We start from the raw sequence: 12,683 nt of genomic DNA, 5'->3' as shown, positions 1-12,683 counted from the left end.
GCAAAGTTGGATGGAAGCTCAAGTTGATAGGCGAGATCGCCTCTTTTGCCAATGATCTTGAAAGGACCCACTAATCTAGGGGCAAGCTTCCCTTTGATACCGAAGCGACGAGTACCTTTCATTGAAGAGACGCGGAGGTAGACATGGTCTCCTATCTTGAAAGTCAAATCATGATGCTTGCTATCATAGTAACTCTTCTGGCGCGATTGCGCGGCTTTGAGATTTTCACGAATGACTTTGCACATTTCTTCAGCTTCTGTGATTAAGTCATTGCCAAGGAGTTGGCGTTCACCAGACTCTGTCCAATTAAGAGGAGTACGACACTTTTTGCCATAGAGAATCTCGAACGGGGCCTTGCCCGAACTCGCTTGGAAGCTGTTGTTGTAGGAGAACTCGGCATATGGAAGACAATCTTCCCACTTCATACCGAAAGAAATGACACAAGCCCTGAGCATATCTTCAAGAATTTGATTGACTCGCTCGACTTGTCCACTAGTTTGAGGATGAAAGGCTGTGCTGAAGCGAATGTTGGTGCCCATGGCCTTCTGAAAGGAATCCCAGAACTTAGAAGTAAAGATGCTTCCACGATCTGAAGATATCAACTGCGGAATTCCGTGCAAAGAGACAATCCTAGAGGTATATAGCTCTGCCAACTGAGCTACTGTGATAGATTCTTTGATAGGAAGAAAATGAGCCACTTTTGTAAGCTTGTCGATGACGACAAAAATAGCATCATTTCCACGCTTGGACTTGGTAAATCCAGTCATGAAGTCCATCTCAATATGGTCAAACTTCCATTCTGGAATGGCAAGAGGTTGGAGGAGACCAGCTGGCCGCTGGTGTTCTGCTTTCACACTTCTGCAGACATCACATTCATTCACGAACTGACCAATCTCGCGCTTCATTCGAGTCCACCAATATGACTGCTTGAGGTCATGGTACATCTTTGTACTTCTAGGATGAATAGATAGGAGTGAATTGTGAGCCTCGTTCATAATGAATTTATGAAGGTCGCCTTTAGGAACAACAATTCGATCCTCGAAGAATAGAGTATCTTTGTCATCAAGGCGATAACACTTGTACTTGGGTTGGCTCTTGGCAATCCCAATCTTCACCTTCTTCACCATTGCATCAAGAAGTTGTGCCTCACGAATTTGATCTTCCAAAGTAGGAGAGACTTGGAGGTTGGAAAGAAATCCTTGAGGAACAACTTGGAGATTAAGTTTGCGGAAAGCTTCACAAAGATCCAGTTGGAAGGGCTTGAGAACCAAACTGTTGCAGTAAGCCTTCCTGCTCAAAGCGTCAGCAATGACATTGGCCTTGCCTGGAGTATATTCAATACTCGGATTATACTCTTGAATCATTTCGACCCAACGAGTCTGCCTGAGGTTGAGGTTGGGTTGAGTGAAGATGTACTTGAGACTCTTATAATCAGTGAAGATGTCCACTTTCCTTCCCAACAAGAGATGTCTCCATGTTAAAAGAGCGTGGACAACTACCACCAACTCGAGGTCATGAGTGGGGTAGTTCTTTTCGTTGGGCTTCAACTGGCGAGAGGCATAGGCCACAACTTTCTTCTCTTGCATTAACACATCACCGAGACCTTGCAGGGAGGCATCACAGAAAACTTCGAATGGTTTGGATTCATCAGGAGGAGTCAGAACTGGAGCTGTGACTAACTTCTCTTTTAGGGTTTTGAAAGCCACGTCACATTCAGGAATCAATACATACTTCACATGCTTCTGGAGGAGGTTGGAAAGAGGCTTTGCAATCTTAGAGAAATTCTCAACGAATCTTCGACAATAGCTTGCGAGCCCAAGAAAGCTGCGGAGCTGCTTCACATTCTGAGGCGGTACCCAATTCACAATTGCAGACACCTTCTCAAGATTAACAGCTATGCCCTTGGCGGAGATGATATGCCCAAGGTAGAGAACCTCATCGAGCCAAAACTCGTACTTTGAAAACTTCGCATAGAATTTATGTTCTCTGAGTTTGTCGAGTACCAATCTCAAATGCTTGGCATGATCCTCCTTGTTCTTGGAAAATACCAAAATGTCATCGAGATACACCAAGACGAAATCATTTGTGTAAGGGTTGAAAATGAAGTTCATCATGCGAGAGAATGTTGGCGGAGCGTTGACAAGGCTAAAAGACATGACAATGTATTCATAGGAACCATAGCTTGTTCTGAATGCTGTCTTGGGGATATCTTGTTCACGAATGCGAATCTGATGATAGCCCATACGAAGGTCAAGCTTGGAGAATACTTGAGCACCCTTGAGTTGTTCAAAAAGCTCATTGATGTTGGGAAGTGGGTACTTGTTCTTTATGGTCTTCTTGTTCAATGGACGGTAGTCGACGCAGAGTCGGTCCGTGGCATCCTTCTTCTTGACAAAAAGAACACCACAACCCCATGGAGAAGAACTCGGTCGGATCAGACCCATACGCTCTTGTATATCGAGTTGTTTCTTCAGCTTCTTCAACTCTTCCGGTCCAAGCTTGTAAGGACGTTTGCAAACAGGTACCATGCCAGGCTCAAGATCAATGACGAATTCAACTGGCCGGTGAGGAGGCATTCCTGGAAGCTCTTCTGGAAAGACGTCTTGATATTCACAAACGACTGGAATCTGAGAGATGACATTCAACTCACCCTTCTCATTGAGAGAAAATAGTCAAATGGTATCGTCACGAGTGGCATAGAGGATCACATCCGCAGACAAGTGTGTCAATTGAATCTGCCTGGCAGCACAATCAAGCTGAGCCTTGTGCTTAGAAAGCAAGTCCATGCCGAGAATGAGATCAATATCCGAGTTACCAATAACAATTGGAGAGGACAGAAACTTATAGTCACCCATCTTGATAGAAACATCCGGGACGCAATTGTTAGATGTCATTTGCTTGCCCGGGGACACAATCTTCAACGGGAAAGGAATCTTTTCGGTCACGAACTCATGCTTGGCAACAAAAGGTCTTGAAATGAAAGAAAGCGATGCACCAGTATCAAAAAGAACTTTTGCAGGAATATCGTTAATAGGAAGGTTACCCATGATCACTTCTGAAGAGTCATCTGCCTGAGTTGCGTTCATCATGTTGACCTTTGCAAACTTGGGATTATGCTTGACCACCGCATTGCTGGCAGATCTCACTAGAGGAGGAGGCACAAGGCGCCTCTGGTTGAAGCATTTGTTTGCATAGTGACCCTTCTTCTGACACTTGTTGCACGTAACCTCTGAGAGTGGATGGTGATAAGGAGCACTTGACCTTGGAGCATGAGACTGTGGTTTGTTCTGATAGCCTGGGTTGGGTGGGTGGGAAGATCCATTGCCACCTTTGCTCTTCTGCTGGTAAGGCTGACAGAACGGAGGAGGAGGAGGCAACCAGAACTTTTGCTGCTTAGCTGCCACTTGAGTTGAAGAAGAAGGAGTTGCATCCCTGACTCTCTTCTTAGAAGCATCGCACTTGAGCTGAGCAGCCTCTTGCTTTAGTGCCATGTTGTAGAACTCATCATACTGTTTCGGCTCAAAAAGCACGAGAGCTAGTTGCAGATCCTCTCCGAGGCCACCTTTGAATTGATAAATCATGCTCTTCTCATCAGGGACGTCTTGTTTGGCGAAGCGAGCAAGCCTCTAAAACATGATGTTGTATTGGTAAACAGACATGCTGCCTTGCTTCAGATTGCGGAACTCCTCACACTTACTCTCAACAACACTTTGAGGAATATGGTGAGCTTTGAAGTCTCGGCGGAAATCATCCCAGGTAATCACACGACCTCCTCTGGAATCTTTGTATTGTTGATACCACTTAGCAGCTTGGTCTTTGAGTTGGAACGAAGCAAACTTGACAAAGTCCTCAGGCCTGAGGTTGCTACACTCAAAATGTTTGCAGATATCCACGAGCCAATCGTCAGCGTCTGTGGCCTCGACACAGTTACTGAAGGACTTCGGCTGGTTTGCGAGGAACTGGTTGAGGGTAGCAAACTGTGCTTGATTGTTGCCATGGCCTTGATTTCCTTGGTTACGCTCTTGCAAGAGTTGCATAAGCATCTGCGTGTTGGCGTTGGTGGCGGCCATGACAGCTTGCCATGCCTCTGGAGGTGGAGGTGGTTGTAACACCCTCGATGCGACTATATCTCCCACGTGTCGAGGCACGACTTAGAGGCATAATCGCATTGAAGGCATATGTCGCAAGTTAGGCAATCTTCACAACATCCCATGTAATATAGATAATAAAAGGGGAGATAACATAGTTGGCTTACACTCGCCACGTCAATCAAGGTACATAAATAACATTACATCATCCAAACACTCATGGCCCGACTACTGCGCCAAAATGAAAGATAACCCAACATGCGACACGGTCCCGATCACCCCCAACTGGGCACCACTACTGATCATCAGGAAAGGAAACATAGTATCGTTGAGAGTCTTCATCGAACTCCCACTTGAGCTCGACCGCGTCATCTGGACCGGAATCATCAGGCCCTGCATCTGGTGTAATAATAATCTGTGAGCCACAGGGACTCAGCAATCTCGCACCCTCGCGATCAAGACTATTTAAGCTTATGGGTAGGAAAAGGGGGTAGTGAGGTGGAGCTGCAGCAAGCACTAGCATATATGGTGGCTAACTTACGCAAATGAGAGCGAGAAGAGAAGCAAAGCACGGTCGAGAAGTTACAAAGATCAAGAAGTGATCTTGAAATTACTTTTGTTCAAGCATAACACGAGACCGTGTTCTCTTCCCGGACTCCGCCGAAAAGAGACCATCACGGCTACAAACGCTGTTGATTCATTTTAATTAAGTTAAGTGTCAGGTTTTCTACAACCGGATATTAAAAAATTCTCATCTGCCCATAACCGCGGGCACGGCTTTCGAAAGTTCAAAACCCTACAGAGGTGTCCCAACTTAACCCATCACAAGCTCTCACAGTCAACGAAGGATACTCCTTCTCCCAGGACGGCCCGATCAGACTCGGAATCCTGGTTACAAGACATTTCGACAATGGTAAAACAAGACCAGCAAAGCCACCCGAATGTGCCGACAAATCCCGATAGGAGCTGCACATATCTCGTTCTCAGGGCACACCGTATGAACACTATGTACAACTAAAACCAACCCTCAAGTTTCCCCGAGGTGCCGCCGCAAGTGGCTCTGTTTTGGACCAACACTCAGAGGAGCACTGGCCCGGGGGTTTAAAATAAAGATGACCCTTGAGTCCGTGGAACCCAAGGGGAAAAGGCTTAGGTGGCAAATGGTAAAACCAAGGTTGGGCCTTGCTGGAGGAGTTTTATTCAAGGTGAACTGTCAAGGGGTTCCCATTATAACCCAACCGCGTAATGAACGCAAAATTAAGGAACATAACACCGGTATGACGGAAACTAGGGCGGCAAGAGTGGAACAAAACACCAGGCATAAGGCCGGGCCTTCCACCCTTTACCAAGTATATAGGTGCATTAAAGTAAACAAGATATAATAATGACATCCCAACAATAATCATGTTCCAAACAAGGAACAAACTTCATCTCCACCTGCAACTAGCAACGCTATAAGAGGGGCTGAGCACAGCGGCAACATAGCCAAACAATGGTTTGCTAGGAAAGGTGGGTTAGAGGCTTGACATGGCAATATGGGAGGAATGGTAAAGCATGTGGTAGGTATCGCGGCATAGCAAAAGAGTGAGCAACTAGCAAACAAAGATATAAGTGATTTCGAGGGTATGGTCATCTTGCCTGCAAAGTTCTCCGAGTTGACGTAAGCTTGATCCTCGTAAGCGTACTCAACGGGTTCCTCGATCACATACTCGTCTCCCGGCTCTACCCAAGGCAAGAACACAAGCAAAAGAAACCACAATCAACCATGGTGCAATGTGCATGTAACATGATGCAAAACTTGGCATGATATGCGGGATGTGATATGCAATGCTTATGCATGCTCCGGAAGGAAAATATTGAACCATGCCTCAACTTGGCAAATCAAGTGCGCCACTGGAAAGATGAGTGGATTTCAGTCGAAATCGATATAAAGATCACCGGAATCGGATGCACGGTTTGCAAATGGCAAGCAAAACAAGAATGGCACGATTTTGCGATTAACACGATGCCATCTAAAATAAGCTACTGCACTCTAACATAGCAACAAAGCACATGGCAGTGATCTACTCAAGATGCTTGACAAAAGATGAACACTGAGCTACGGCTAAATCACACAATAGCAGGTTCAAACAAGCATGGCAAAAGTGCAAAAGATATCAGCTTCACAGACTTAGTGAAAATAGTAACATGTCAGGAATTAACATCAGGAAGCAATGTTTAGAGCAAGATATCAACATGCTACAGGAACAGAACATAGCAAACAAAGGCATGGCATGAATCTACTCAAAGCATATAACAAAAGTCCCTTGCTGACCATAAGCCAAAAGGGCATAGAAAAATATGATGGCACCCATGTAAACATAGCAAGTTCCGTTAACAGATTCAGACTTAGCAGAAAACTGGACTTGGCATAAACAGAATTACGAAGGCATGTTTGCGAGCTCGATGCACTCAACACAAGGCATTTCATGACAAACTAAGCATACTACCAGCAAGAAGACATGATCAAGAAGCTAACCATGGCAAGAACAAACTCATAGCATGCATGGATCAACTACAACAACCTTGGCAAAATTGATTAACACGTAAACAATCTGCCAGGAACATGTTATAGCAAAAGTAGAGCAAGATTGAGTCATTCTAGGGGACTCCATAATTTCAAAAAGGGGCATGGATGGATAGAACACAACCATATGTCAAAATCATCCTTACTGAACATACTCCAAAGAAGCATGGATCTCTCTGTAGCAACATCAATACATGGCATAAAAATAACAACAGGGAAATGACTTAGTGAAATTCTAAGTCCCTGAAATCAGCAATATCACGAGAGCTACTTTGCATGCTTGTGATAGTAACCACAGTGATCACAAAAATACATGGCATACACCCCTGTAAAGATGGCAAGGCATAGCCCAAAACACATGTAGAGCTCATGACCATATGCAGCACCGAATAATCATGGCAAAAATGACAAATGCTCATAATCTGTATATCTGTGGATGTCTGTGGGCAGTGGTTCCTGTTCGTCTCCTGCATCGTCGTCCATACCGTCGATGTCTTTGGAGTCAGAGTCGAGCATGTCGGTTAAGTCATCGACAGTGGCTACTAAGTGGGTGGTGGGTGGGCGGCGAATTTCTTCATCATCCGCATCCCAATCCTGCCAGACATAGTTCGGCCAGGACTCTCCTGACAAGGAGAGAGACTTTAATGAGTTCAGTATGTCGCCGAAGGGCGAGTGCTGAAAGATATCCGTGGAGGTAAACTCCATGATCGGCGCCCAACCGGATTCGATAGGAACGTGCGCAGGCGGTTCGGAGTCCATGGCCGGAGGAGTATCCGGCAGTTTAACAACACGGCTCTCGTGAAGGGTAAGATCGATATTCAGCTTGATCGCCGTTGGGGATGCGGCCTCGGGTGGCGGGGTCTATCCACCCGTCCATGGGAGGCGCAACTGGCTCCGAATTAAGGGTCGGAGCGGCTGCCGGTGTGATTTCTTGAACACTGTCAGATGACAGAGCTAAATCGTACTCATCGTGACCGCGTGACGCATAAGGCAGAGGCTTGAATCCGTCGAAGATCAAGTCTCCGCGGATATCGGCCGTGTAGTCTAAGCTTCCAAACCTGACCTGGTGGCCAGGGGCGTAACTTTCGATCTGCTCCAGATGGCCAAGCGAGTTGGCCCGCAGTGCGAAGCCGCCGAAGACGAAGATCTGTCCGGGGAGGAAGGTCTCACCCTGGACTGCATCACTATTGATGATCGTAGGAGCCATCAAGCCTAACGGCGACGACACAGAGGAACTCTCAATGAAAGCACCAATGTCGGTGTCAAAACGGGCGGATCTCGGGTAGGGGGTCCCGAACTGTGCGTCTAGGCTGGATAGTAACAGGAGGCAGGGGACACGATGTTTTACCCAGGTTCGGGCCCTCCTGATGGAGGTAAAACCCTACATCCTACTTGATTAATATTGATGATATGGGTAGTACAAGAGTAAATCTACCACGAGATCAGAGAGGCTAAACCCTAGAAGCTAGCCTATGGTATGATTGTATGTTATTGCGTCCTACGGACTAAAACCCTCCGGTTTATATAGACACCGGAGAGGGCTAGGGTTATGATACGTCTCCAAGGTATCTATAATTTTTGATTGCTCCATGCTATATTATCTACTATTTTGGCCTATATTGGGCTTTATTTTCCACTTTTATATTATTTTTGGGACTAACCTATTAACCGGAGGCCTAGCCCAGAATTGCTATTTTTTGCCTATTTCAGTGTTTCAAAGAAACGGAATATCAAACGGAGTCCAAACGGAATAAACCTTTCTGGAACGTGATTTTCTTCCCGGATATGACCCAGGAGACTTGGACCCTACACCAAGGAAGCTTTGAGGTGGGCACGAGGTAGGGGCGCGCCCTATACCCCTAGGCGCGCCCCCACCCTCATGGGCCCACCAAAGCTCCACCGATGTACTTCTTCCTCCTATATATACCTACGTACCCGCAAACGAACAAATACGGAGCCAAAAACCTAATTCCACCGCTGCAACTTTCTGTATCCACGAGATCCCATCTTGGGGCCTGTTCCGGAGCTCCGCCGGAGAGGGCCGTCATCACGGAGGGCTTCTACATCACCATAGCCTCCCCGATGAATTGTGAGTAGTTTACCTCAGACCTTCGGGTCCATAGTTATTAGCTAGATGGCCTCTTCTCTCTTTTTGGATCTCAATACAAAGTTCTCCCCCTCTCTTGTGGAGATCTATTCGATGTAATCTTCTTCTTTTTTGCGGTGTGTTTATTGAGACCGATGAATTGTGGGTTTATGATCAATTCTATCTATGAATAATATTTGAATCTTCTCTGAATTCTTATATGTATGATTGGTTATCTTTGCAAGTCTCTTCGAATTATCAGTTTGGTTTGGCCTACTAGATTGGTTTTTCTTGCCATGGGAGAAGTGCTTAGCTTTGGGTTCGATCTTGCGGTGTCCTTTCCCAGTGACAGAAGGGGCAGCTAGGCATGTATTGCATTGTTGCCATCGAGGATAACAAGATGGGGTTTATTTCATATTGCATGAATTTATCTCTCTACATCATGCCATCTTGCTTAAAGCGTTACTCTGTTTTTAACTTAATACTCTAGATGCATGCTGGATAGCGGTCGATGAGTGGAGTAATAGTAGTAGATGCAGAATCGTTTCGGTCTACTTGTCACGGACGTGATGCCTATATACATGATCATGCCTAGATATTCTCATAACTATGCTCAATTCTGTCAATTGCTCAATAGTAATTTGTTCACCCACCGTAGAATACTTAAGCTCTTGAGAGAAGCAACTAGTGAAACCTATGGCCCCCGGGTCTATTCTCATCATATCAATCTCCATCACTTTAATCTTGCTTTGCTTTTTTACTTTGCCTTTTACTTTTCACTTTGCATCTCTATACCAAAAATACCAAAAATATTATATCTATCAGATCTCACTCTCGTAAGTGACCGTGAAGGGATTGACAACCCCTAATTGTGTTGGTTGCGAGTAGCTATCGTTTTGTGCAGGTACGAGGGACTTGAGCGTGGCCTCCTACTGGATTGATACCTTGGTTCTCAAAAACTGAGGGAAATACTTACGCTACTCTGCTGCATCATCCTTTCCTCTTCGGGGAAATCCAACACAAGCTCAAGAGGTAGCAAGAAGAATTTCTGGCGCCGTTGCCGGGGAGTCTACGCAAAAAGGCAACATACCAAGTACCCATCACAATCCCTATCTCTCGCATTACATTAGTTGCCATTTGCCTCTCATTTTCCTCTCCCCCACTTCACCCTTGCCGTTTTATTCACCCTCTCTTTCTTAATCCCCTTCTCTTCTCTTTCTCCGTTTGCCTTTTTCTCGCTTGCCTTGTCATCATGGCTAGTCCTCTTTCTGCTCCTTTGTCCCCCGAGTTTGAAGTCCTTCACTTCAAACAAAAGCAGGGAGAAAACTTAAAGGATGCTTGGTTTAGAATGATGGAATCTTATTGTAAATGCACCCTAGAAGTAAATTTCAGAATTTTGCTTCGCAACTTTTATGTTGGGCTTAATATGTCTCATAGACAACTTTTGGATTGTGTTGCCAAAGGCAATTTATTGAAATTGATCCCAGTATCGTGCATGAAATTATAGAAGGTATAGTAGGAACTTTACCTCAACAAAAGGGGCCCCATCATACCCAAGAGGAAATGCAAGTTTTTAAGAAAATTTGTGAAGTAACTAAGATTTTACAAAAATCTCTTGAACCTCTTAAGAGCGTTAGCGGAAATCTTCACCGCATGAATATGTTGATTACTCTTTGCAATAAACGGTTGGATTCTTTAGATCTCAAGATCTCTGAATATGAAGGGAAATGTAAGGAACCTCCCGGATTCGAGCATAACATCGCTAAAAGAATTAAGAATCAAGATGACAATACCTAGATCTATCCTCGCTTTTATGCCTAGCTAGGGGCGTTAAACGATAGCGCTTGTTGGGAGGTAACCCAATTTTATTTTTATTTTTTTGTGTTTTTCTTCTGTTAGGGAATAAATAACCCATCTACCTTCTGTTTGGATGTGGTTTTGTGTTTTAATTAGTGTTTGTGCCAAGTTAGACCTATTGGATCTTCTTGGATGATAGTTATTTGATCTTGCTGTAATTTCCAGAAACTTTGCGTTCAGTGGACTAATTGTTAAAAATCACCAGAACGTGATAAAATACTGATTCCAATTTCTGCTGATCAATAAACAAATTGTCTAGGTCTTCCAATTTTAGTCGAGGCTTTGGAGTTCCAGAAGTTTGTGCGAGTTACAGATTACTACAGCCTGTTCGGTTTTTGACAGATTCTGTTTTTCGTGTGTTGTTTGCTTATTTTGATGAATCTATGGTTAGTAAAATAGTTAATAATCCATAGAGAAGTTGGAATACAGTATTTTTAACACCAATATAAATAAAGAATGAGTTCATTACAGTACCTTGAAGTGGTCTTTTGTTTTCTTTCTCTAACGGAGCTCACGAGATTTCTATTGAGTTTTGTGTTGTGAAGTTTTCAAGTTTTGGGTGAATTCTTGTGATGGATTATGGAACAAGGAGTGGCAAGAGCCTAAGCTTGGGGATGCCCATGGCACCCCCAAGATAATCAAAGGACACCAAAAATTCAAAGCTTGGGGATGCCCCGGAAGGCATCCCCTCTTTCGTCCACTTCCATCGGTAATTTACTTGGAGCTATATTTTTATTTTCACCAACATGATATGTGTTTTGCTTGGAGCGTCTTGTATTATTTGTGTCTTTGGTTATTAGTGTGCCACAATCATCCTTGCTGTACACACCTTTTGAGAGCCATACATGAATTAGAATGTGATAGAATACTCTATGTGCTTCACTTATATCTTTTGAGCTAAGTAGTTTTGCTCTATGTGCTTCACTTATATCTTTTGAGCGTTATAATTCTGCTCTATGTGTTTCACTTAGATCTTTTAGAGCACGGTGGTGGATTTGTTTTAAAGAAACTATTGATCTCTCATGCTTCACTTAAATTATTTTGAGAGTGTTAATAGCATGGTAATTTGCTTAATAGTAACATGCTTGGTATTCAAGATTTGTGAAACTTTCTTTTGAGTGTGTTGAATACTAAGAAAAGTTGGATGCTTGATAATTGTTTTGAGATATGGAGGTAGTAATATCAAAGTCATGCTAGTAGAGTAATTGTGAATTTGAGAAGTGCTTGAGTTAAAGTTTGCAAGTCCCGTAGCATGCACATATGGTAAACGTTATGCAACAAATTTGAAACATGAGGTGTTATTTGATTGTCCTTCTTATGAGTGGCGGTCGGGGACGAGCGATGGTCTTTTCCTACCAATCTATCCCCCTAGGAGCATGCGCGTAATACTTTGGTTTTTGATGGCTTGTAGATTTTTGCAATAAGTATATGAGTTCCTTATGACTAATGTTGAGTCCATGGATTATACGCACTCTCACCCTTCCATCATTGCTAGCCTCTACGGTACCGTGCATTGCCCTTTCTCACATCGAGAGTTGGTGCAAACTTCGCCGGTGCATCCAAACACCGTGATATGATACGCTCTTTCACACATAAACCTCCTTATATCTTCCTCAAAACAGCCACCATACCTACCTATTATGGCATTTCCATAGCCATTCCGAGATATATTGCCATGCAACTTTCCACCATCCAGTTTATCATGACACATTCATCATTGTCATATTGCTTAGCATGATCATGTAGTTGACATAGTATTTCTGGCAAAGCCACCATTCATAATTTTTTCATACTTGTCACTCTTGATTCATTGCATATCCCGGTACACCGCCGGAGGCATCCATATAGAGTCATACTTTGTTCTAGTATCGAGTTGTAATCATTGAGTTGTAAATAAATAGAAGTGTGATGATCATCATTCAATAGAGAATTGTCCAAAAAAAAGAGAAAGGCCAAAGAAAAAAAGGCCCAAAAAAGAGAAAATAAATAAAAAGGGGCAATGCTACTATCCTTTTTTCCACACTTGTGCTTCAAAGTAGCACCATGTTCTTCATATAGAGAGTCTCTTGAGTTATCACTTTCATAT

The sequence above is a fragment of the Triticum urartu genome, chromosome 7A (genome assembly GCF_056163025.1).
Source record: "Triticum urartu cultivar PI428250 chromosome 7A, HENAU_Tu73, whole genome shotgun sequence".
NCBI classification, from domain to species: Eukaryota; Viridiplantae; Streptophyta; class Magnoliopsida; order Poales; family Poaceae; genus Triticum; species Triticum urartu.
This window is presented reverse-complemented; position numbering follows the sequence as displayed.